Below are 24,311 nucleotides of genomic sequence, written 5' to 3'. Positions count from 1 at the left end.
TGTGAAGAGACAAGGACTAGGCCCCCATGTGATTAACATACAAGATTGGAAAGGCACATGTTAATTGCAGTAGAATTCCTGTTCAAAAAGAGGGACAAGGGAGGCATATGATAGTTACTACAGCAATTCTGAAACCCAGCGGGGCACATGTTGGCAGTTCCTTGACTGGGGCTCAGTCCTACTGCTTGTAAGTTCTTCCAAGTGGGCCATGACTGCTTCTTTTGGTTGTTGATTTCACCTTCTGAATCATTCTTTTTTTCCCAAAAGAACTGATGTGTCTTTGCAACTGAGTAACCATCTGAGCTTACTTCCTGCCTATAGTCATTCAGGATCCAAAAGCCTCATTTTAGGTAGTTACTGTCCCTTTCATTCTAAGCTGATGTAGCTCTTTTAAAAAGTTTGTGGACTTCCTGTGTATCAGTTCATAATCTACTCTATCAGACAAAAGCCATACCTACAAATCTCTTAGAGGAGCCTTTTCTTACCTTAGGCTCCCTGTGAGGCTACTGTGGAACAGGACCCTTAAGATCCTTAGGTAATTTTTTTGTCTGAAAGGATCAATGAAGTACTAACTTAGATCTTTCTGAGGTTTTAACAGTGGATCTTACAGTCCCACTCTAGATTTAATCTTTGCCCTGAAGCTCTTTCTTACTTTAAGAACACTTTGCTGGCTGAAAAGGGTATTCTGAGCCCTTTACATTTACTTGAAATTGCATTCAAAAAGTGAATGGCTCATTCTTTAGTTCATCTCTCTACTCTCTCAACTAGAAAGGCAACTGGAAGAAGCCACCTGCTTCTTCAGCATTGTACCTAGAATCTCCTTAACTCATTAGGTATGCATTACATTTCCCATGTTACCGTAGGTGATAGTTTTGCCAAACTTTTCGCTATTATATAACAAGGGTCTCCTTTTATTCTGCTTTCCAATAGCATTTTCCTTCCTTGCCTTTAAACCTTTAAACTTGCCGATAATGTTGGTTTGGGGGCCAGACTGAGAATCACTGATTTGGAACAGGTTGGCACAGGAACAGCCCTTTTGTGTCTGTGATGTTGCTGTTCACAGCTTTTCCTGATAGGCCTGGTACAGTCTTGGAAACAGGGTTGCTGTGTCCTGAAGAGTCGGACAGTAGCTCTTAGCCTTGCCTATCTTAGGTAGTTATGCTGTGCTCTTTCTTATTGGTGTACCATGTTTGATTTGTCCCTGATACCTTTGGAGTTTTTCTGAGAAATGGAGCAGTGGTGCAGCATCAACTTATTAAAATACATTTTAAGCCTTTAAAAAACCAAACAAATAGGGGTTGGCAAAGTTTTTCTATTAAGGACCAGATAGTAAATATTTTAGGCTTTGTGGGCAAGATTATCTCTGCAGCAACTACTCAACTCTACCTTTGTGGTACACGAGCAACCATAGACAGTACATAAATGAATGGACTTCTAAAGATTTATTTACAAAAGCAGTCAACTGGCAAATCTGACCTGTGGGCCAAAGTTTGCCAGTTCCCATTTTATGCCACTACTTGACTCCACAGTATCTTCAAGCTACTGCCCCATTGTCCATTCTCTTTAAAACTCTTTGAAAGAGTTGTATTTTCTCTTCTTTTTATTCACTCAAAAATTTATCAACTTTTTTTAAAAAAAAGATTTAATTTATTTATTTAGAGTATGTGAGAGAGGGGTGGGGCAAAGGGAGAGGGAGAGAGAAAATCTCAAGCCAACTCCACACTGAGCACGGAGCCCCATGCGGGGTTCAATCTCATCACCCTGAGACCATGACCTGAGCCAAAACCAAGAGTTGGGTGCTCAACTGACTGAGCCACCCAGGTGCCCCTGGGCACATAATATTCTGAAATAAAATGCTGAGGATATAATGAAAGCCATGATGTAAGCTATCATTTTTAATATCTTCATAGTATTTTTATTGGCTAAGTACACAATATGTTATCAAATCGCTTTAATGTTATTTAAATTTTTTTTCATTATTATAAAGTGTTTCATAGAATTCATAAATATGCATCCCATTACTCTTATCTTTTTTAAAAGGATAGAGTCTTAGATATTGTTTCTTTCATATCCTTGCCAACACTGGGTATTGCCAGTCTTCTTAATCTTTGCCAGTCAGATAGGGCAAAAACAAACATTTTTATTTACCTTTCTCTGATTATTAATGATGTTGACCGTGTTTTCATTTTATGGAATACTTGTTTTTTTTGTGAAATAACTGTTCATGTTCTTTGTCTGTTTTTTTTTACTGATTAATTTGATTATTTTTAAACCTAATTATATTAAAACTTCATAGCATATGTTTTTTTCTCAGCCTTTAAAAAACTTTTGATTACAATGTTTATAATTTTATGTGAGTTTTCAGTCTATTTTCTGTATTGTTGTCTCCTTAGATGTTAGGTTTGGAAGTGATGTACATATACAAAAGATTTTTTGGGATAGAAATAATTAAAGTGGATGGATTTAAAACACACCAAAGAAATTTACTGAAAATATCCAATGTCAAATGTTTAAGGGGGCAAATAAGAAGAACAAGAGCTAATGGCAATGGTTTTTAGAGTATTTACAAATATTACAAATATTTGAAAATGTTTTAAGTCATTTTTGAAGAGAAGTATAATAGAAAAGTGAAATAAATGCATATACTCATTGCAGAGATTGTTTTCAGTAACAGTTAAATGTACTTTGAAGTAATGTTTAGATTTTGTTACGTTTACTTTTAGTTATTTTTTAAATTTTCAAGCATATGTTTCCTTAAGGTCAGTTTTTATAAATATTCCATATGTGCTCAAAAATATATATTTGGTGGAAGGTTGTAATATATTGTCATTTTTCTAGGCACACAAAAGGATTGTGGGGCTCTTAGATATTGGAGATACCTACTCCTTTTTTGATAAAAGAATTTCAAATATTTTCTGTCAGTCCGTATCTTTTGTTTTTATTTATGGTTCCTTTTCTCTAGAGAGATTGAAAATTTAATGTAATAGATTTTTTTTTTATTTGAGAGAGAGAGAGAATGAGAGAGCACATGAGAGGGGGGAGGGTCAGAGGGAGAAGCAGACTCCCCATCGAGCAGGGAGCCCGATGAGGGACTCGATCCAGGGATTCCAGGATCATGACCTGAGCTGAAGGCAGTCGCTTACCCAACTGAGCCACCCAGGCGCCCCCTTTTTTTTTTTTTTTTAATGTAATAGATCTTTTTCTTTATTGTACATTTAGAAAACTTGAATGACTTCACTGTCATTAACATGTATAAAAATGCCAGTTATGTAAGATAGTAAGGAGAAATGGAGACCACAGGGAACTGGAGATCCATGTTCTGCCTAAGGCATTGAAATTCAAGTGGTCATTAAAAAAACTATTTATTTATTTATTTATTTGTCAGAGAGAGAGAGTGCAAGCACGCGTGCACAAGCAGGGGGAGCAGCAGGCAGAGGGAGAAGCAGACTTCCCGCTGAGCAGGGAGCCCGATGTGGGACTCGATGTGGGACTCGATCCCAGGACCCTGAGATCATGACCTGAGCCAAAGGCAGATGCTTAACTGACTGAGCCACCCAGGCGTCTCTAAAAAACACTTTATTAGCCAAAGTAAATATGGACTCATACAGCCAATTTGTGTGACTTTTGTTATTATGAGTTTTGGGTTTCTCATTTTGTATAACAGAGTTTTTTGTTCCAGGTAAAAGTCCTGTCAAAGATTCTTCCAGTATTTTTATACTTCATTTTGGAAGTATTTTATTTTGTCATAGATAATTTATTTTTTTATATAAAGTGTAAGTTTAACATGTTTTCTCTGGTTGTACTGTCAGTTATGCTAGTGCCTTTTGTAAACAAATATCTTTTTTTACTGTATTGAAATGTCATCGTTATTACCTTAGGTTCCCATATATACTTGGATTTATTTCTGAATGCTGTTTTGGTCCACTGATCTATGTGTATACCAGTACTGTTTTGGTTACAGTTTTTTTATAGTAAGTTTTAATATATGATGGGGTAAATTTCTACGATATTTTTCTGACAAATGTATATATGACAAATACGACAAAGAAAAAATAGGAAAAAGCCAGACAATTCATAAAGAAATATACATGGACAACAAGTATACCTGCTTATCTTTACCAATAATAAGGAGACAAAAAAACCCCCCCAAAAAACAAACAAAAAACCCATTCATAATGGTGAGAACTTTTCAATGCCTATCAAATTCACATAGAATTTAACAGGATCTGCATTTTTAAAAAATACCTCTGTTGCATTTAATCTTGTGATTAGGCGATACACATGTCGCTATCTAATCAGTGAGATTCTTGTGTTATCCCATATACTTCATTAGTCCTTTTGTACTATTAAAGCTTTTATACAGCTTTTAAAGCATATTTTAGATAAGGAAAGAGGCTGTGTATGTTCAAGTAAAGAAAGATCAGCAAATAACCAACTGCATTTTGTGTACCATCTTTTGGTTTAATGTATCAAATTCACAGAGGACCTTTTTCTTTAGCAAAGATAAAGGTTTTGGATAATTGAAACCTTTCTAGGTTTTGGATAATTGAAGTATGTGATACCTCCCCTCCCACAACCAAAGTACTTTGGTTTTAAAGCATTCAGAACCCCTGCCTTTACAAAATGTAGCTGATGGTTTCATACTAAATGTACTTAATATAATAATCTCTACCATTTCTGACTTTATAACATTTTTTTGTCTAATATTTATATTCAAACAAAATGTACAGCATAATGGATTGGATGGTGTGAATATGAGATAAAACACTTAAAAAGTTATCTTTTTTAAAAAAGTTTTTCCCTAAATAAATTTTCCTGTATTCTAGATAACTTACTTTTTTTTTTTTAAGATTTTATTTATTTTTCAACAGAGAGAGACAGCGAGAGAGGGAACACAAGCAGGGAGAGTGGGAGAGGGAGAAGCAGGCCTCCCGCGGAGCAGGGAGCCGGATGCGGGGCTCGATCCCAGGACGCCGGGATCATGACCTGAGCTGAAGGCAGACGCTTAACGACTGAGCCACCCAGGCACCCTAGATAACTTTATTTCTAGACTCCATTTTTCATATGCCCTGTTAGGAGGACATTCTGTTTTTGACAAAAGAAGAATGTTCAGTCTCTCTTTAAAGAACATACAAAATTGGGGCTCCTGGGTGGCTCAGTCGGTTAAGCTGCTGCCTTCAGCTCAGGTCATGATCTCAGGGTCCTGGGATTGAGCCCCGCGTCGGGCTCCCTGCTCAGCGAGGAGTCTGCTTCTCCCTCTCCCTCTGCCTGCCTCTCTGCCTACTTGTACTATCTCTCTGTCAAATAAATAAATAAAATCTTTTAAAAAAAAAAAAGAACATACAAAATTCAGTCAGTTTACATGTAATTAATGTTATTAAAAATAGTGTAACTCATTTTTCAAGCAGAAATTGAGGAAGAACAAGTTCTGGACCAAGTAGTCAATAGAGCATAGACCACATCTCCTTTTCTCCTTTTGTTCTCTTTAATAATAGCATAACTGTATAGCATGGCTGTGGTTGGTGCTGTGAGTGGTCCACCCTTCTACCCTGGGAGCTTCAGTATGCTTGAGTAAACTTCTGACTGTTCGTATTTGCATCTCTAACCTACTGACTCTTCTTGGAAAGGTAGGAAGCCATGCTTGCAGGGCTTGTGGCAGACCAGAAGCGCTGTGAAATTAACACTCCTGGGTGCAGCCTCAGCCACTGACTCTCAGGGCTTGGTATTGTATAAATGCTACACTTGCTCCCTTGGGTGGAGTAATTCTGAGACATGTTTTATACTGTTGCCTAGAGTTTTTCTGAGAGATAAAGCCCACTGTGGTAGCTGGCTTAAGAGTGCAGTTTTATTGGCTGCCTTCCCTTTCTCTATACCACTTCTCTGTTTCTCTGCCATTGTTACCTAACTTCAAAACTAATCTACTTTCTTTTGAATCCTGTATCAGGTTTTGCTTCTAGGAATATTTAAACTAAGACAGTATGACTTTGGGGGTAGTGTGACCAAACTTCAGTGAGAAGTTTCACTTTTCAGCAGTTTTATTTTTCAACATATATGAATTGCAATACTTTTTTTTTTTTTTAAAGATTTTATTCATTTGACAGAGAGAGACACAGCGAGAGAGGGAACACAAGCAGGGGGAGTGGGAGAGGGAGAAGCAGGCTTCCTGCCGAGCAGGGAGCCCGATGGGGGGCTCGATTCCAGGACCCTGGGATCATGACCTAAGCCGAAGGCAGACGCTTAACAAATGAGCCACCCAGGCACCCCCCTGCAATACTTTTTAAAAAAATTTTTTTATTTTTATGTTAATCACCATACATTACATCATTAGTTTTTGATGTAGTGTTCCATGATTCATTGTTTGTGCATAACACCCAGTGCTCCATGCAGAACGTGCCCTCTTTAATACCCATCACCAGGCTAACCCATCCTCCCACCCCCCTCCCCTCTAGAACCCTCAGTTTGTTTTCAGAGTCCATCGTCTCTCATGGTTCGTCTCCCCCTCCGATTTCCCCCCCTTCATTCTTCCCCTTCTGCTATCTTCTTCTTTTTCTTTTTTCTTAACATATAATGTATTATTTGTTTCGGAGGTACAGATCTGTGATTCAACAGTCTTGCACAATTCACAGCGCTCACCATAGCACATACCCTCCCCAGTGTCTATCACCCAGCCATCCTATCCCTCCCACCCCAACCCCCACTCCAGCAACCCTCAGTTTGTTTCCTGAAATTAAGAATTCCTCATATCAGTGAGGTCATATGATACATGTCTTTCTCTGATTGACTTTTTTCGCTCAGCATAACACCCTCCAGTTCCATCCACATTGTTGCAAATGGCAAGATCTCATTCCTTTTTTTTTTTTTTTTAAAGATTTTTTATTTATTTATCTGACAGAGGGAGAGAGAGAACAAGTAGGCAGAGAGACAGGCAGAGGGAGAGGGAGAAGCAGGCTCCCCGCTGAGCAGGGAGCCCAATGCGGGGCTCGATCCCAGGACCCTGGGATCATGACCTGAGCCGAAGGCAGCCGCTTAACTGGCTGAGCCACCCAGGCGCCCCAAGATCTCATTCCTTTTGATGGCTGCATAATATTCCATTGTATATATATACCACATCTTCTTTATCCATTCATTTGTCGATGGACATCTTGGCTCTTTCCACAGTTTGGCTATTGTGGACATTGCTGCTATAAACATCGGGGTGCATGTACCCCTTCGGATCCCTACATTTGTATCTTTGGGGTAATTACCCAGTAGTGCAATTGCTGGATCATATGGTAGCTCTATTTTCAACTTTTTGAGGAACCTCCATACTGTTTTCCAGAGTGGCTGCACCAGCTTGCATTCCCACCAACAGTGTAGGAGGGTTCCCCTTTCTCCGCATCCCCACCAACATCTGTCCTTTCCTGACTTGTTAATTTTAGCCATTCTGACTGGTGTGAGGTGGTATCTCATTGAGGTTTTGATTTGGATTTCCCTGGTGCCGAGTGATGTTGAGCACTTCTTCATGTGTCTGTTGGCCATTTGGATGTCTTCTTTGGAAAAATGTCTGTTCATGTCTTCTGCCCATTTCTTGATTGGATTCTTTGTTCTTTTGGTGTTGAGTTTGATGAGTTCTTTATAGATTTTGGATACTAGCCCTTTATCTGATATGTCATTTGCAAATATCTTCTCCCATTCTGTCAGTTGTCTTTTGGTTTTGTTGACTGTTTCCTTTGCTGTGCAAAAGCTTTTTATCTTGCTGAAGTCCCAATAGTTCATTTTTGCCCTTGCTTCCCTTGCCTTTGGTGATGTTTCTAGGAAGAAGTTGCTGCGGCTGAGGTCGAAGAGGTTGCTGCCTGTGTTCTCCTTTAGGATTTTGATGGACTCCTCTCTCACATTTAGGTCTTTCATCCATTTTGAGTCTGTTTTTGTGTGTGGTGTAAGGAAATGGTCCAGTTTCATTATTCTGCATGTGACTGTCCAATTTTCCCAACACCATTTGTTGAAGAGACTGTCTTTTTCCCATTCGACATTCTTTCCTGCTTTGTCAAAGATTAGTTGACCATAGAGTTGAGGGTCCATTTCTGGGCTCTCTATTCTGTTCCATTGATCTATGTGTCTGTTTTTGTGCCAGTACCATACTGTCTTGATGATGACAGCTTTGTAGTAGAGCTGGAAGTCCGGAATTGTGATGCCGCCAGCTTTGCTTTTCTTTTTCAACATTCCTCTGGCTATTTGGGGTCTTTTCTGGTTCCATACAAATTTTAGGATGATTTGTTCCATTTCTTTGAAAAAAGTGGATGGTATTTTGATGGGGATTGCATTGAATGTGTAGATTGCTCTAGGTAGCATTGACATCTTCACAATATTTGTTCTTCCAATCCATGAGCATGGAACGTTTTTCCATTTCTTTGTGTCTTCCTCAATTTCTTTCATGAGTATTTTATAGTTTTCTGAGTACAGATCCTTTGCCTCTTTGGTTAGATTTATTCCCAGGTGTCTTATGGTTTTGGGTGCAATTGTAAATGGGATCGACTCCTTAATTTCTCTTTCTTCTGTATTGTTGTTGGTGTATAGGAATGCCACTGATTTCTGTGCATTGATTTTATATCCTGCCACTTTACTAAATTCCTGTATGAGTTCTAGCAGTTTTGGGCTGGAGTGTTTTGGGTTTTCCGCATAAAGTATCATATCATCTGCAAAGAGTGAGAGTTTGACTTCTTCTTTGCCGATTTGGATGCCTTTTATTTCTTTTTGTTGTCTGATTGCTGTGGCTAGGACTTCTAATACTATGTTGAACAGCAGTGGTGATAGTGGACATCCCTGCCGCGTTCCTGACCTTAGGGGGAAAGCTCTCAGTTATTCCCCATTGAGAATGATATTCGCTGTAGGTTTTTCATAGATGGCTTTTATGATATTGAGGTATGTACCCTCGATCCCTATACTCTGAAGAGTTTTGATCAAGAAAGGATGCTGTACTTCGTCAAATGCTTTTTCTGCATCTATTGAGAGGATCATATGATTCTTGTTCTTTCTTTTGTTAATGTATTGTATCACGTTGATTGATTTGTGGATGTTGAACCAACCCATAAATCCCACTTGGTCGTGGTGAATAATCCTTTTAATGTACTGTTGGATCCTATTGGCTAGTATTTTGGTGAGAATTTTTGCATCCATGTTCATCAAGGATATTGGTCTGTAATTCTCCTTTTCGATGGGGTCTTTGTCTGGTTTGGGGATCAAGGTAATGGTGGCCTCATAAAACGAGTTTGGAAGTTTTCCTTCCATTTCTATTTTTTGGAACAGTTTCAGAAGAATAGGTATTAATTCTTCTTTAAATGTTTGGTAGAATTCCCCTGGGAAGCCATCTGGCCCTGGGCTTTTGTTTGTTGGGAGATTTTTGATGACTGATTCAATTTCCTTAGTGGTTATAGGTTTGTTCAGGTTTTCTATTTCTTCCTGGTTCAGTTTTGGTAGTTGATACATCTCTAGGAATGCATCCATTTCTTCCAGGTTATCGAATTTGCTGGCATAGAGTTGTTCATAATATGTTCTTATGATTGTTTGTATTTCTTTGGTGTTGGTTGTGATCTCTCCTCTTTCATTCATGATTTTATTTATTTGGGTCCTTTCTCTTTTCTTTTTGCTAAGTCTGGCCAGGGGTTTATCAATCTTGTTAATTCTTTCAAAGAACCAGCTCCTAGTTCCATTGATCTGTTCTACTGTTCTTTTGGTTTCTATGTCATTGATTTCTGCTCTGATCTTTATTATTTCTCTTCTCTTGCTGGGTTTAGGCTTTATTTGCTGTTCTTTCTCCAGCTCCTTTAGGTGTAGGGTTAGGTTGTGTACTTGAGACCTTTCTTGTTTCTTGAGAAAGGCTTGTATTGCTATATACTTTCCTCTTAGGACTGCCTTTGCTGCATCCCAAAGATTTTGAACAGTTGTGTTTTCATTTTGATTGGTTTCCATGAGTTTTTTTAATTCTTCTTTAATTTCCTGGTTGACCCATTCATTCTTTAGTAGGATGCTCTTTAGCCTCCATGTATTTGAGTTCTTTCCCACTTTCCTGTTGTGATTGAGTTCTAGTTTCAAAGCATTGTGGTCTGAAAATAGGCAGGGAATGATCCCAGTCTTTTGGTACCAGTTGAGACCTGATTTATGACCTAGGATGTGATCTGTTCTGGAGAATGTTCCATGGGCACTAGAGAAGAATGTGTGTTCCGTTGCTTTGGGATGGAATGTTCTGAATATGTCTGTGAAGTCCATTTGGTTTAGTGTGTCATTTTAAGTCTTTATTTCCTTGTTGATCTTTTGCTTAGATGATCTGTCCATTTCAGCGAAGGGGGTGTTAAAGTCCCCCACTATTATTGTATTGTTGTCGATGTGTTTCTTTGCTTTTGTTATTAATTGGCTTATATAATTGGCTGCTCCCATTTTCGGGGCATAGATATTTACAGTTGTTAGATCTTCTTGTTGGATAGACCCTTTAAGTAGGATATAGTGTCCTTCCTCATCTCTCATTACAGTCTTTGGTTTAAAATCTAATTTGTCTGATATAAGGATTGCCACCCCAGCTTTCTTTTGGTGTCCATTAGCATGGTAAATGGTTTTCCAGCCCCTCACTTTCAATCTGGGGGTGTGTTTGGGTCTAAAATGAGTCTCTTGCAGACAGCATATCGATGGGCCTTATTTTTTAATCCAGTCTGATAGCCTCTGTCTTTTGATTGGGGCATTTAGCCCATTTACATTCAGGGTAACTATTGAAATATAGGAATTTAGTGCCATTGTATTGCCTGTAAGGTGACTGTTACTGTCTATTGTCTGTGTTCCTTTCTGGTCTGTGTTGCTTTTAGGCCCTCTCTTTGCTTAGAGGACCCCTTTCAGTATTTCTTGTAGGGCTGGTTTTGTGTTTGCAAATTCCTTTAGTTTTTGTTTGTCCTGGAAGCTTTTTATCTCTCCTTCTATTTTCAATGACAGCCTAGCTGGATATAGTATTCCTGGCTGCATATTTTTCTCGTTTAGTGCTCTGAATATATCCTGCCAGTCCTTTCTGGCCTGCCAGGTCTCTGTGGATAGGTCTGTTGCCAATCTAATGTTTCTACCATTGTAGGTTATATATCTCTTCTCCTGACTCATAAGTTTTACTATGAGATGTTGGGGTGTTGACCTATTTTTATTGATTTTGAGATGGGTTCTCTGTGCCTCCTGGATTTTGATGCCTGTTTCCTTCCCCAAATTAGGGAAGTTCTCTGCTATAATTTGCTCCATTATACCTTCTGCCCCTCTCTCTCTTTCTTCTTCTTCTGGGATCCCAATTATTCTAATGTTGTTTCGTCTTACGGTATCGCTTATCTCTCGAATTCTGCCCTAGTGATCCAGTAGTTGTTTATCTCTCTTTTTCTCAGCTTCTTTATTTTCCATCATTTGGTCTTCTATATCACTGATTCTGTCTTCTGCCTCATTTATCCTAGCAGTTAGCGCCCCCATATTTGATTGCACCTCATTAATAGCCTTTTTGATTTCGACTTGGTTAGATTTTAGTTCTTTTATTTCTCCAGAAAGGGTTTCTCTAATAACTTCCATGCTTTTTTCAGGCCCAGCTAGTATCTTTAAAGTGATGATTCTGAACTCTAGATCCGACATCGTACTAATGTCCGTATTGAGTAGGTCCCTGGCAATTGGTACTACCAGAACAAAACAAAATAAAACCAGAATATGATCAAATATGATCAGGCTGGTACTTAGATCAGTGCCACACACTAGATTTTGGGTGTATTTTGGTCTGTTAAAAGATAGTGCCTCCCAAAATTTTAAAGAAAGAAAAACTGATATATGTACAAAAATAAGGGTTGATATGATGAAGGGATGGAATATGACTGTAAAGATGAAAATTATAAAAAATTTTATAAAAGGAATTGTTAAGAAGTTGTTTGAAAAAAGAAAAGAGGATTTAAAAAGAAAAAAAGAAAGGAAAAAAAGGGAGAGAATGTTATCAGGCAGGAGAGTAGAACAAAACCATACACTAGAGATTTAGGGTATATTTTGATCTGTTAGAAGATACTATCTCAAAATTTTAAAGAGAGAACAACTTATATATATATGCCAAAAATACGGGTAACTACTATGAAGGGATAGAATATGACTCTAAAAATGAAAAATAAAAATGTTTTTTTAAAAAAGGGATCGATAAGATGTTGGTTGAAAAAGGGAAAAAGAAAAATTCAAAAAAAAGACAGTTAAAAAAAAATTAACTTTGAAAGACTTAAGAATCATGGTAAAAAAGCCATGGATTCTATGTGCAGTATTCCCCTAGCGCTGGAGTTCTGCCGTTCTCACTGATCGGTAAACTTGGTCTTGGCTGGCTGTTCTCACTGATCTTTTGGGGGAGGGGCCTGTTGCCGTGGTTCCCAAATGTCTTTGCCGGAGGCGGAATTGCCCCGCCCTTGCCGGTCCGGGCTAAGTAATCTGCTCGGGTTTGCTCTCAGGAGCTTTTGTTCCCTGCAAGCTTTCCGTACAGCTTTGGAGGAGGAGAGTGAAAATGTCAGCCCCCCAGTCTCCGCCCCGGAGGAACTGGAGGAGCCGAGAACTCGGGGCCCCGCTCCTCAGTGCGCCCCCAGAGAAATGCCGTCAGTCACTCCCATCTCCCCGGTCTCCGGCCGCACTCCGTGCTCACCCAGCCTATCTCTGGCACCCGACCCCGTGTGGAGTCTCCAAACCCAGCAGATCCCCGCAGTGCACTCCCGCACCTCTCCCTCCGGGGGAAGAAGGGGAGTCTCCCCGGATCTGCCGCTTGTTGGGTCCCTGCTGGAGGAGCAGTGGCCCGACTGTGCCGCGGATCATGGTTTATGGCAACCCCGAGCTGAGAGCCCGCGCCTGGGCTCCGTCTCTGCAGCCGGCTTCCCCGCTCCGATACCCAGGAGCTCTGCCGCACTCAGGCACCCCTAGTCTTTCTGTGACCCGAGGGTCCTGAGACCACACTCTCCCACGCGGGTTCCACCCCTCACTTTGCCACCGGAGTGTCGTCCCTCAGCAGAACCGACTTCTAAAAGTTCCGATTTTGTGCTCCGCGGCTCTATCACTTGCCAGAAGCGGCCATCGGAGGCCCCTCCCCCGCCGTCTATCCTCCCGAATATCGCCTCGGATTCACTTCTCTGCACGTCCTACCTTCCAGAAAGTGGTCGCTTTTCTGTTCAGAGAGTTGTTGCTATTCTTCTCTTCGATCTCCTGTTGAGTTCGTAGGTGTTCAGAATGGTTTGATCCCTATCCAGCTGAATTCCCGAGACCAGACGAAATCCAGGTCTCCTACTCCTCCGCCATCTTGTTCTGCCCCGCCCCCCGCAATACTTTTTTCACCCTCACTGCCTATATGATTGGAGGGAAAACAAGGAAAATGAAGAAAGAAGAGAAAAGGAAAAGAAAAAGCTCTAGCATTGTCTAATACAGTGTGAGGAGAAGGGAAAGTGCTTATCTCCAGGTGAGATTATTTCAGTTTATTGCATTTAATTCTTACAAAAATCCTATGAAGTGTAGTGGCCGTTATTATTTTTTAAGAGATAAAAACTGAGCTCAGAAAGATTAAACTGATTTCAGAGAAACATCACAGGAGACAGGATTCAAACCACTTCCATTTCAAACTTGGATCCTAACCCAAAGGCTATATTCTTCTTTTTTTTTTTTTTCTTTTCATTTTAGTATTTGAAAAAAATTTTTTTGGAAATATTCTTAACATATGGGAAATTAAGAAAATAAAATAAATTATTAACCTGTATCTGCCATCCAGTTTTAACAATATTTGGCTACTTTTTGCTTTAGATCTTATTTTTTTAAAGAAATAAACATTGTAGATACAGTTGAAGCTCATCTACATATTTCTACTCCTGTGTCTCCCCCATTTACCTCACTAGAGGTAACTATTAGCGTGGAGTTAGTATCATTTTCATGCATATTTTAAACTTTGACTGCATATATGTATCAGCGAATGATACGGTAGTAGTAAATCATGGGTTTAAACCTTAAATAATTATATCTTGCTACAACTTGCTTTTTAAACCCCTCACTTATCTTTATGATATTCATTTATCCATGGTTTGAGATATAGCTCTAGTTCATAAAATTGATGAATAATTATGAATCATTATGAATTATTATGATTATGATGAATAATTATGAATAATGTATGAGGAGTCTACAATTTATATACCATTTTTTCCTACTCATGAACATTTAGGTTATTTGTTTTATTATTTTATTATAAAGTTTTCATTTTAATTTCAGTATAGTTAACATACAGTGTTATATTCATTTCAAGTTTATAATATAGTGACTCAGCAATTCCATACATTTCTCAGTGCTCATCACGAGCGCCCTCCTTCATCCCCATCTCCTGCTCCTCCCACCCCCCACCCACCTCCCTTCTGGTAACTGTCAGTTTGTTCTTTAGAGTTAAGAGTCTGTTTCTTGCTTTGTCTCTCGCTCTTTTCCCCAGAAACACGGAACACTTCATGAATTTGTGTGCCATTCTTGCACAGGGGCCATACGAATCTTCTCTGTATTGTTCTCATTTTAGTATATGTGCTGTCGAAGTGACGCACTATTTGTTCTTTTATTATTACAAAATAATGCTACTGTGAACGTTATGCAGTAGTACATTCATTTCTCTAGGGTTATAACTAGAAATGGAATTTCTGGTTTGTAGGATAGTTATATCTTCAGATTAATTAGATGCGCCTAATTGCTCTCTAAAATCATTTGTTTGAAGGGTTCTACATCTTCTCATCCACACGTGGTATCTTCAGACTGCTTAATTTTGGTAACCTGATGAGTATGATTTGGTATCTTAGTTTGCATTTACCTAACTACAAGTGAGATCTACCATCTTCTTTGTTTATTGATCTATTCATATCTTTTGCTCCTTTTCTCATTGAGGTTTCTTTTGCTTATTGATTTATATTTGTAGTTATCTTCTTTTAGTTTGGCTTATAATCATAGGGATCGGTACCATTTGGCACCTGTCAGCTTGATAAAAATGTCCTTTTTTGGTTAACTTTTCTGTATGGTTTTGTTATGTCTCTTCTAAGCACTGTATACCTTGATTTAAAAAAGGAAATCTAGTCTGGGGTGCCAGGGTGGCTCAGTTGGTTAAGCATCTGACTTCCGCTAAGGTCCTGATCTCAGGGTCCTGGGATCCATCCCTGCCTCAGGCTCCTCACTCAGCGGGGAGTCTGCTTGTCCCTCTGCCCCTCCTCCTGCTTGTACACACACTCTTTCTCTCTCCTCTCTCAAATAAATAAATAAAATCTTAAAAAAAAAAAAAGAAATCCATTCTGATGTTCTTTGTCTTCTAGAAGGTGGGTTTCATTGGCTTATTATTTACGTTTATTGTATTTGTCGACATTTGGACTTAAAAATTTTTTACTATCTTTCCTTGCTTTTAATTTTCTTTTTTCTGCCTTTTTTTAGATTATAAATCTTTTCTTTCAATTGTTAACTTAAAAATTTTTGACATATATACTTAAATATTCACTTTTATAAAAAAGCCCAGTTATTTAGTATACTCTTACTAAATAGGCAAGGAGGAATCAAATGCCCTCTGTCATCTTAGTCTCATCTAAAGTTTCAGTTTTATGTTTCTTTTTAAGTTTTCCATTTTTAAAAATCTGTCAGTACCTAATACCACTTTATTGTATTTAGAGATCAGAATCTTTAAACAAAAATTTTTGTAGTAAATGTTACAAACACCTTTGCTTTTAAATATATGTGAGATGAATTGTAAAACACAAAATGAAATCCGGGACTTCATTTCCTGAAGTTTTCTGATGGAGTAACTTGAAAACACTCATTAAGAAATGCTAGATGAAATATAACAAACATCCTTTAAAAAAGCTTTTTTCTTAGGGAGAATTTTGAACATACAAAAGTAGACATAACGGTATAACGTACTCTTACACACTAATCACTCAGCTGCGATAGCCCTTATTACCCGTGTCATCCTATTCTGTGCCATCTGCTTTCCCCATTACTGTGTTATTTTGAAGCACATTGTAGACATCATATTATTTCTAACATTACTATTTCAGTATGCATCTCTAAAATATAAAAACACTTTTTAAAATTAAAAACATCATAATTCCTTAATATCTTTAAATATTCAGCAAGCAATCAAATTTCTGAATGCTTGATACATCATAAATGGCTTTTTAAAATGGTTTGGATTTTTTTTTTTAAACTAGGGTCCAAATGAGGGCCATGCATTGTGACTTTACAGTCTATGTTTCCTGCATCCCTTGTCTTTTTTCTTTTTTAAAAAAACTACATTGGTTATAGTTTCTCACAATCTAGATTTTGCTGATCACATTTTCATGGTGTAGTTTAATGTGTTCCTCTGTTCTCTGCATTTCCTGTAAATTGGTATTTTACAGACTTGGTTGTGTTCAAAATTGTCATATAGTGCCAGAAAATACTTTCTTACATATTCTTGTCCTACTGTTTCTACTTTTTCAGCTGATTGCCTTCCAGTCCTTCTTATAGGATCCTTTCAGATTCCCCTTTCCTTTATAAATTTGGTTTTCTCTAGCATTAGTTTCCTGTTCTTTACCTCACTGATGTTGCCTTTCCTAAAGGTATCACATCATGTATCTACCCTGGGGTCTAGAGGAAGTATTTATATCGCTGCTTCCGTAGGGTAATATTTATCACCCTAATACAAAAACCAAAAATCTTGTCCTTTGAGATTAATATGATACAGATTATACCGTCCTCAGTCCCTCCTGTTGTCCTCTGCTGCCCTCTCCTTGTCTACTCCTATGTTGTTAGTTGGGAATTTTTGGCATCTAACCTGGTTTTCCTCTAAACCCTTTTTTCTGACATGATCATAGGTTATGTATTATCCAAGTGAAGAACTCACCTAAAGACACTTTAAGGTTTCTTAATATATTTGACTCTGCATTGTCATCCAAACTTGACGCTAGTACTCCTTTCTCATAACCTCATTCTAATGAAACCTTGTTATTATCTCAAGTTTGTCCATCTCTGAAGTTGTGAACTGTTAATTGTACCAATCTCTGGTCACGTTCTTCTGATTGTTTAGGTCTTTTATATTGTATTCCTGCGCCCTTGGTCCTGTCCCTGTCGGTCCTAGGGCTAACACCTTTCCCCTCTGTTTTCCCCCTTCTTTCTTTGATATTATCACTGTTGGCCCCTCCGGTAGCTTGAGAATTATCTCTTAGCTTATTTTTATGTTCTCCTTTGATCTTTGACCATCTACAGCTACCCTGTCTCTTTTCTGCTCTTCACCCTTAAGAATAGCCTTGCCACCTTGATTTCCTTTTTCCTCATTACTCTCTTCTTAAATTTTCCCCCCAGATATTTCATAGACATTGGTTTAAAAAAATCAGATCACACAGAAGCTTATAATGCAAAAACTATTACAATGAGAAGTTTTATTCTTCCCACTTCAGTCCTTTTCTCCAGAAGGAATTAGTTTTGACTGTTAACTTCTTGTAGTTCAGTCTTGATCTCACCTACACACTGTTCCCCTCCCCCTTTCCTCAAATTATTCATTTCACATAAGGTAAAGTAGTATATTTAGAACTTGATTTCTTGTTCCAGAAACCATAGGCAGTATTTCTTGATTTCTCACTTTCTAGGATTAATGTACTTCTTCCAAGCTTCTGTTTAGCCACCCCCTTGCTTTCACTTCTCAGCCTCCAGCATTTGTATTTTTATGTCAAGATGAACATTTACATTTTGTCTAGTAACCATAATTAACAGTTGAGTGCTTTGTAGAGGATTCTAAGTTTGCAAAGCAATGACAGTGCTTATATTATATTGAGCATTGTTACAGAGCCAAGAAGCATGCTGTAATTTCATAGCCTTTCTTGTCAAGTTTTCTTCCACTGGGATTGCCTTTTTTCCCCTTTCTTTTAGTTTTCCTTTATCCTCTGTGAGTGTGTAGTGCTATGTTGTGTTTTGTATTTGTTTTTAACTCCTTCATGGCAAGCAGCCTAGTACCCACTTTTTTCTGAAGTCTTCCTTCCAGCGTCCCCTTGCTGGGCTGAGTGCTTTAGGCCTGCTGCCCAGCTGTCTGTCACCATGTGACTTAACTTCACTACTGTCCAGGGTTGGATCTATTTTCTGGACCTGATGTCATCTTTTTGATTTACTCCTTTGGTTTGGTTGGTATGTTATATCTTAAGAAAGTAACTTCTGAAATGCTGCTTTTGAGGTAAACTTTGAGTATTTAAATATTTGAAAATCACTTTATTCTGCTGGGTAAGAATTCTAAGTTGAAAACTATGCATGAGCTTAGGAAATAAAAATAATGACACAAAATGAAAGGAAAAACTATCTTTACCCTTCAGATCTTTTCCCTGGTTTTTTGCTCACTTCTTAATTGCTAAGTTCAGTGAATTTTCCCCCCTTCTGTTTCTATCTTATTTAACCTCTTCATAGTATTTGACAACTCTTCTCATGACACTTTTGTCTTTCTTTCTTTCTTTTTTTTTTAAGGAACTTTAGTTTTATTAAAATATATACAGAAAAGCACACTTATCAGAAGTATACATATAGCACAGTGAATTTTTACAAAGTGAACACTTCCAGATTTTCTTCTACTTCTTGACCATTTCTTTTCAAGAATCTGCTACATTCCTCTTTATGTTCCCCCATTTCTGACAGTTCTAGATAGTTCTTAAATGTTTGGACTGCAAGGACTTGGTCTCCAACCCTCTTCTCATCTTGTATACCTTATATATATTTTTATGCCTAATGACTTTAAAAATCTGTAACAAAAACACATAATGTATCCCTTAGCCTTTAGAAATCTAGCTGCCTATAATGATATCTCAATCTGGATGTATCACAGGTTAACTCAGTTTCATTATGTGCCAAACTGAATTCATCATTCCTCCAAAGCTGTTCCATCCTACTCTGTGAATTGTGACACTGGACACCCAGCCTCTCAAACCCCAAACCAAGAAATCATTCTTTTTTTTTTTTTTTTTTTTAAAGATTTTATTTATTTATTTGAGAGAGAGAATGAGATAGAGAGAGAGAGCATGAGAGGGGGAGGGTCAGAGGGAGAAGCAGACTCCCTGCTGAGCAGGGAGCCCGATGCAGGACTCGATCCCGGGACTCCAGGATCATGACCTGAGCCGAAGGCAGTCGCTTAACCAACTGAGCCACCCAGGCGCCCCCCAAGAAATCATTCTTAATTCCTCATATAGCAAGCTGATTACCATGAATCTTCCTTGTAATTGTCTTATAGGTGTTTCATATTCCAAATATCTAAAATCCACTTTCCTTTCAACTTACTTTTCTTCTCTATCTTGGTGCTTAGCATTGCTTTCTTTATGCCTCTTTGCTTGGTCGGAAATCTCAAATTCAGGTGAGATCCCTCCCTTTCCCTGATGTCCAGGTAGTAATAAAGGTAGATCTTCGCGGTAAGTCTATGTAGTACACAGCCCTTTCACCCTGTGTATTCTATTACAGTTCCTGCAACACTTTATGTATTGTTTTATATCTGTCCACATTATTTCCTTTCTACTCTAGATGAAGAGCTTTTGAGGCAAAAAGTTATATCTTTCTTTTGGAAAATGTTGAATGTGTAAATGAACATGAAGTAAGTTGAATGAAGTCAGATGATATAATATGTAAACAGAAAAGTGTTGGAATACATTTAGACTAGAAAATTTGACACCAACAAGTTTAAAAATCCCAGAATGTCTCATAAGCTAACAAACATGGTACGTATCTGTTTTATCTAGGTTTTGGCTGATTTACTCCTAAAATATCTTTGTAAAGAGAGGGGAAATATATAAGTAAGCACAGTATAATGACATTTTATCTTGTTTTGTCAAGGATTCATAAAGCAGCACTTTATATTTTACTGTATCACCAGGAAATTTCTTTGACAGTTATGGATTATTGTGGTATATTCTCCAAAATAAGCTCCATTCTGTGAACATTGGTTTTAAGTCATTTTTTCTACTTTTAATTTTTATAAATAATAATAGAGAATAATGGAAACCAACATACACTTAAAGGAGAGAAAGCTAAATTCCAAAAAATTAATTAGAATATATTCCAGATATTAGCAATCAATACAAAAATATTTTATGAAATGTATACCAGAGTTGTTTTAAGGTAACCTTAGAGACTAATTAAGACATTTTTAATAGTATCTCAAAGAAAAATTCTACTTAATGAAAGAGGTGATAGAAGCAAAAACTAAGGGAAATAACACTGACACCAGAAAATGGGTTTTTAGGGAAGGGTCCGTTTATTTTAGATAGAAGTGTATAGTAAAGCCAATTTCTTAAACTGACAAATAAAAGTAGGTGAGATTAAAAAATAATTGATACTTCTTGCTGTTCCCTTTTTAGCTATCATTCCTCAGGTGTTAATGTAGCCTTTGAGGAATGTAGGGATACAGAAAAAGAGGTACATTGATTCTGTAGCATCCTACTACTGTAGTTCTCGGTTAGTATTTCTTTGTCATTGCTGTGGGAAATTATATTTGATAAAAAAAATCTGAGGCCTTTTTTTCACAATAGTTGCTGAAAAGTAGATCCAAATTCTTATTCACTGATGATTTATTTCTGTTGAAGACATGATGTTCCCATTACCATTGACAAGAAGCTCAAATTGGACTTTCTCTGCCTTGTGCAATTCATGTTATGTAACTTTTCTTGGCTGTCCCTATACTTGGATGTTTGATTATGGTTTAGGGAGGTATTGCATTAGATGTAATTGGCCAAATGTGAACTTTAAAAGTATGTCTGGCAGCCACATATCTGGTGGAAACCAACAAATCTAAAGTAGGAATGAGAAGAGGTAAAGACAGCAAAAGTTTGTTTTGATGCTAACAGGTATCTGAGGGAATTGTTTCACATTTTCCATGTTTCTTCTAAGAATAGGCATACTTTTTAAAAAAGTTTTATTCAGACGTAATTCACATACCATACATTTTACCTCTAGCCATACATTTTGTTTTAAATTGTAGAAGCAAAACTAGAATCTATATGAAAGGTGTTTTTTGTTTTTTTGACAGTAGGTTATTTAACTTTATAGGTAGTTTCTGCTCTTATTATTTTTAAAGATTTTATTTATTTATTTGACAGAGCGAGAGAGCACAAGCAGGGGGAGCGGCAGGCAGAGGGAGAAGCAGACTCCCGGCTGAGCAGGGAACCCCATGCAGGACTCGATCCCAGGACCCTGGGATCATGACCTGAGCTGAAGGCAGACGCTTAACCGACTGAGCCACCCAAGCATCCCTGCTCTTATTATTAAATGCCCTTTTTCACATGACTCGATTAATTTATTTGGATTTCTTTTCCTTATATAGTGTAGAAAAGCTATAAGTCCTGCTAAATTGCATCACAGAGATTTACTATCAGTTCGAAAAAGACAAAGCAGAACATAATAAGTAAAATTTGCCATTTGTTAATCTAAGGAATCAGCTCTACCGGTTGTAATTCATTTGAATTAATTTGGTATATTTATAAGGTTGGTTCCTTAAGTTACTTATTTCAGAGACTTGATTCTGTTGGGAAAGAAGTTGAATATACTAAAAATTATTCTTAAAACCAACATTTTGTATATTTATTTATTTATTGGAAAGAAGAAAACTGTCTTTATTCACAGATAGTATATTCAAACAATTACAAAAAATTCCGGGGTGCCTGGGTAGCTCAGTGGTTAAGCGTCTGCCTTCGGCTCAGGTCATGATCCCAGGGTACTAGGATCCAGCCCCGCATCATGCTCCCTACTCCTTGGGAAGCCTGCTTCTCCCTCTCCCACTCCCCCTGCTTGTGTTCCCTCTCTTGCTGTCTCTCTCTGTCAAATAAATAAACAAAATCTTTAAAAAAAAAAATTCCAAGGAATCCACAAAATAACTAATAAAATTACTATGAGAATTTACCTAAGTTGAGATTTAGAGAAGCACATCAGTTTGGATTTAAATTTGCTGCATATAACCGAAATTACAAGTAAGAGTGGATTTATGTTTCTCTCAAGTAAAAGAAGATACTGTGCTGGACAGGTGGCTCCATGATTATCAGGAAACTAGTTACCAGCTATCTTTTTCTCTTTCCAACCTTTACCCTGACTTCCATCCTCAGGATCACCTTGGGGTTGCAAGAGGGCCATTATAGCTCCAACCACGGTGTGTTCATTTTGCGTAGCCTAAAGGAGGAAAGGGCAACAAAAAAGAATGCCACTTCATAGCTAAATCAGCACAGAGTGGAATTACTGCATCATAGTGTGGATATATGTGTAGCCGGCGCCCAATGGGTGCAAGAGCATCTAGCCCCGGGGGTGCCAAACAGACAAGTTCTGCCCTTCAATGCTGACAAAATCCAAAGGCAGAGAGACAAGAGGTGGTGAAACAAGAAAGTAATTTATTCCAGTGAGGCCAACACTGGAAAGACAGCAGGCCAACATCTCAAAGACTGTTTCCCAAGTCCTGAAAATACTTGTAGATTTATGTTAGGAAAATGTGGGACAAAGGTAGGTGGGTACGTGCAGGTGGGCAGTTGAAAGGTCAAGTTGATCATCGCCTTGGGGTCAGTCACCCAGGGTCTTGCTGGTGTCATGGCAGTCATTATTGCTTGAGAGGGTAGTTTTGGTTCCCATCACAGGATGCTACCACCCCCCTGCACCAGGTCTTTTGTCTGAGATAAAAAATAAGCTGGAAAGAATTTAGTCAGTTGGAAAATACAGACTAGGGTCAAATGGAAGTAGTTAAAGTCCCCTTTCATATGTATAACTTTGTAAGAAACTTCCAGTTTTTCAAAGTGCTTGCTTGGTTTTACATTCCCATCAGGAGTGAGAGTTCCAATTGCTCTACAACTTTTGTAACATTTGGTGTCATTAGTCTTTTCAAATTTTTGCCATCCTAATGGGTGTGTGTTGGTATCTCATGGTTTTAATTTGTATCTCACTGAATTGGTGGTTTTGGGCAGTTTTAAAAAATCTCCATTTGTTAAATTTGTTTAAATATTTTGGTCTTTTTTTTAATTATTGGATTATAAGAGTTTCTCCTGTATTCTAAATATAAATCATTTGATATATGTATGTATTGCACATATTTTCTCCCCATCTTGACTATTCATTTTCTTAACAGTCTTTTGGTCAGCAGAAACTCAGTTTTGGTAATACCTAATTTGTCACTTCTTTTTTTTTTAAATGGCTAGTACTTTGTGTTTTATTTAAGAAACCATTATAACTCTAAGGTTGATCAGTTGAGCATATGTGTGTGGTTCTATTTCTGGACTGCCTGTTCTGTTCCATTTATCTATTTGTGTATTCTTGTGCCAATACTGTATGTATTGATTATTGTAGTTTTATAGACAATCTAGAGATCAGGTAGTGTAAATCATTCAACTTTATTCCTTTTAAAAATTGTTTTGACTTTTCTAGATCCTTTGCATTTCTATGTACATTTTAGATTTAGCTTTTCAATTTTTGTAAAAATGCCCTATAGGATTTTGACTGGGATTGCATTAAATCTGTATATCAATTTGGGGAAAACTGACAGATTAACAAGCTAAAATCTTCTAGTCCATAAAAACTACTTAGGTTTTCTTTAATTTTTCTCAAGTTTTATACTTTTCATCTCATGTTAAATTAGAACATCTTTCATCATCTGTATCTCTCCATATTTCATTTTTGATGCTATCATGACTAGTATCTTTAAAATTTTATTTTGCAGTTGTTTGTTGTTGGTATGTAGTTTAGAATGTAGATTCTATTATTCAAGTATGGTGAGACCAATAGATCAGGAGATAATTGCCATTGATAAGATAATTGTTAAATTCACAGATCCCAAGAGGAGGAGGGGTTATACCATGCCCAGAGGGGCCACAAGGGGAAACATCAGGGTCAGTCAGGAGGCAGAGAGAGTGAGGGGAAAATGTGAGCAGGAAGCTTTATTGTGGTTTTTGTGGGACACATCTTGTGAGGCAAGGTAAGCATGTTGAGGATTGGCTAGTCTGAATAATTTCCGTGGGCTCTGGGGCATAGAAGCTGTCCCTAGTTGGGGTGCATCTGTGATATACCTGCTTCTAAGAGGATTAAGGCCCAGAATGTAAGAACTTGATAGAGGAGGTGGTTGGGGCTATGGGCTCTGCACTGGTTGGTTTGTATATGAAAGATGTGCTCTCAAGGGAGTTCTTTACTATCTTTAGGAATTGGCTAGGCATGGAAGGGGCAGTCCCTCCAGGACCAGCAAGGCCCAAAGATAATCAAAGCATAAAAAATATAGAATAAAGAGCATAATTAAAACAATATATAGGAATACCGTTGGTTTTGTTTATTTTGTGATGTTGTATCCCATG

At 37.8% G+C, this 24,311-nt stretch overlaps 1 protein-coding gene and 1 non-coding gene across 2 annotated transcripts in view; one reads left to right on the top strand and one right to left on the bottom strand.

Annotated features, from left to right (window-relative positions):
• JAK2 (Janus kinase 2) overlaps positions 1-24,311 on the top strand; it is a 151,860-nt gene that overhangs the window by 8,255 nt on the left and 119,294 nt on the right. The gene's annotated exons all lie outside the window — the stretch shown is intronic.
• LOC116646772 lies at positions 14,460-14,567 on the bottom strand. The gene has a single exon (XR_004302213.1). It is a non-coding gene; the product is annotated as a U6 spliceosomal RNA (small nuclear RNA).

This window comes from Phoca vitulina, unplaced genomic scaffold (assembly GCF_004348235.1).
Source record: "Phoca vitulina isolate PV1807 unplaced genomic scaffold, GSC_HSeal_1.0 scaffold37, whole genome shotgun sequence".
Taxonomy (NCBI): Eukaryota; Metazoa; Chordata; class Mammalia; order Carnivora; family Phocidae; genus Phoca; species Phoca vitulina.
Note: the sequence above shows the minus strand (reverse complement) of the source record. Positions and strands in the feature narration are given on the sequence as shown.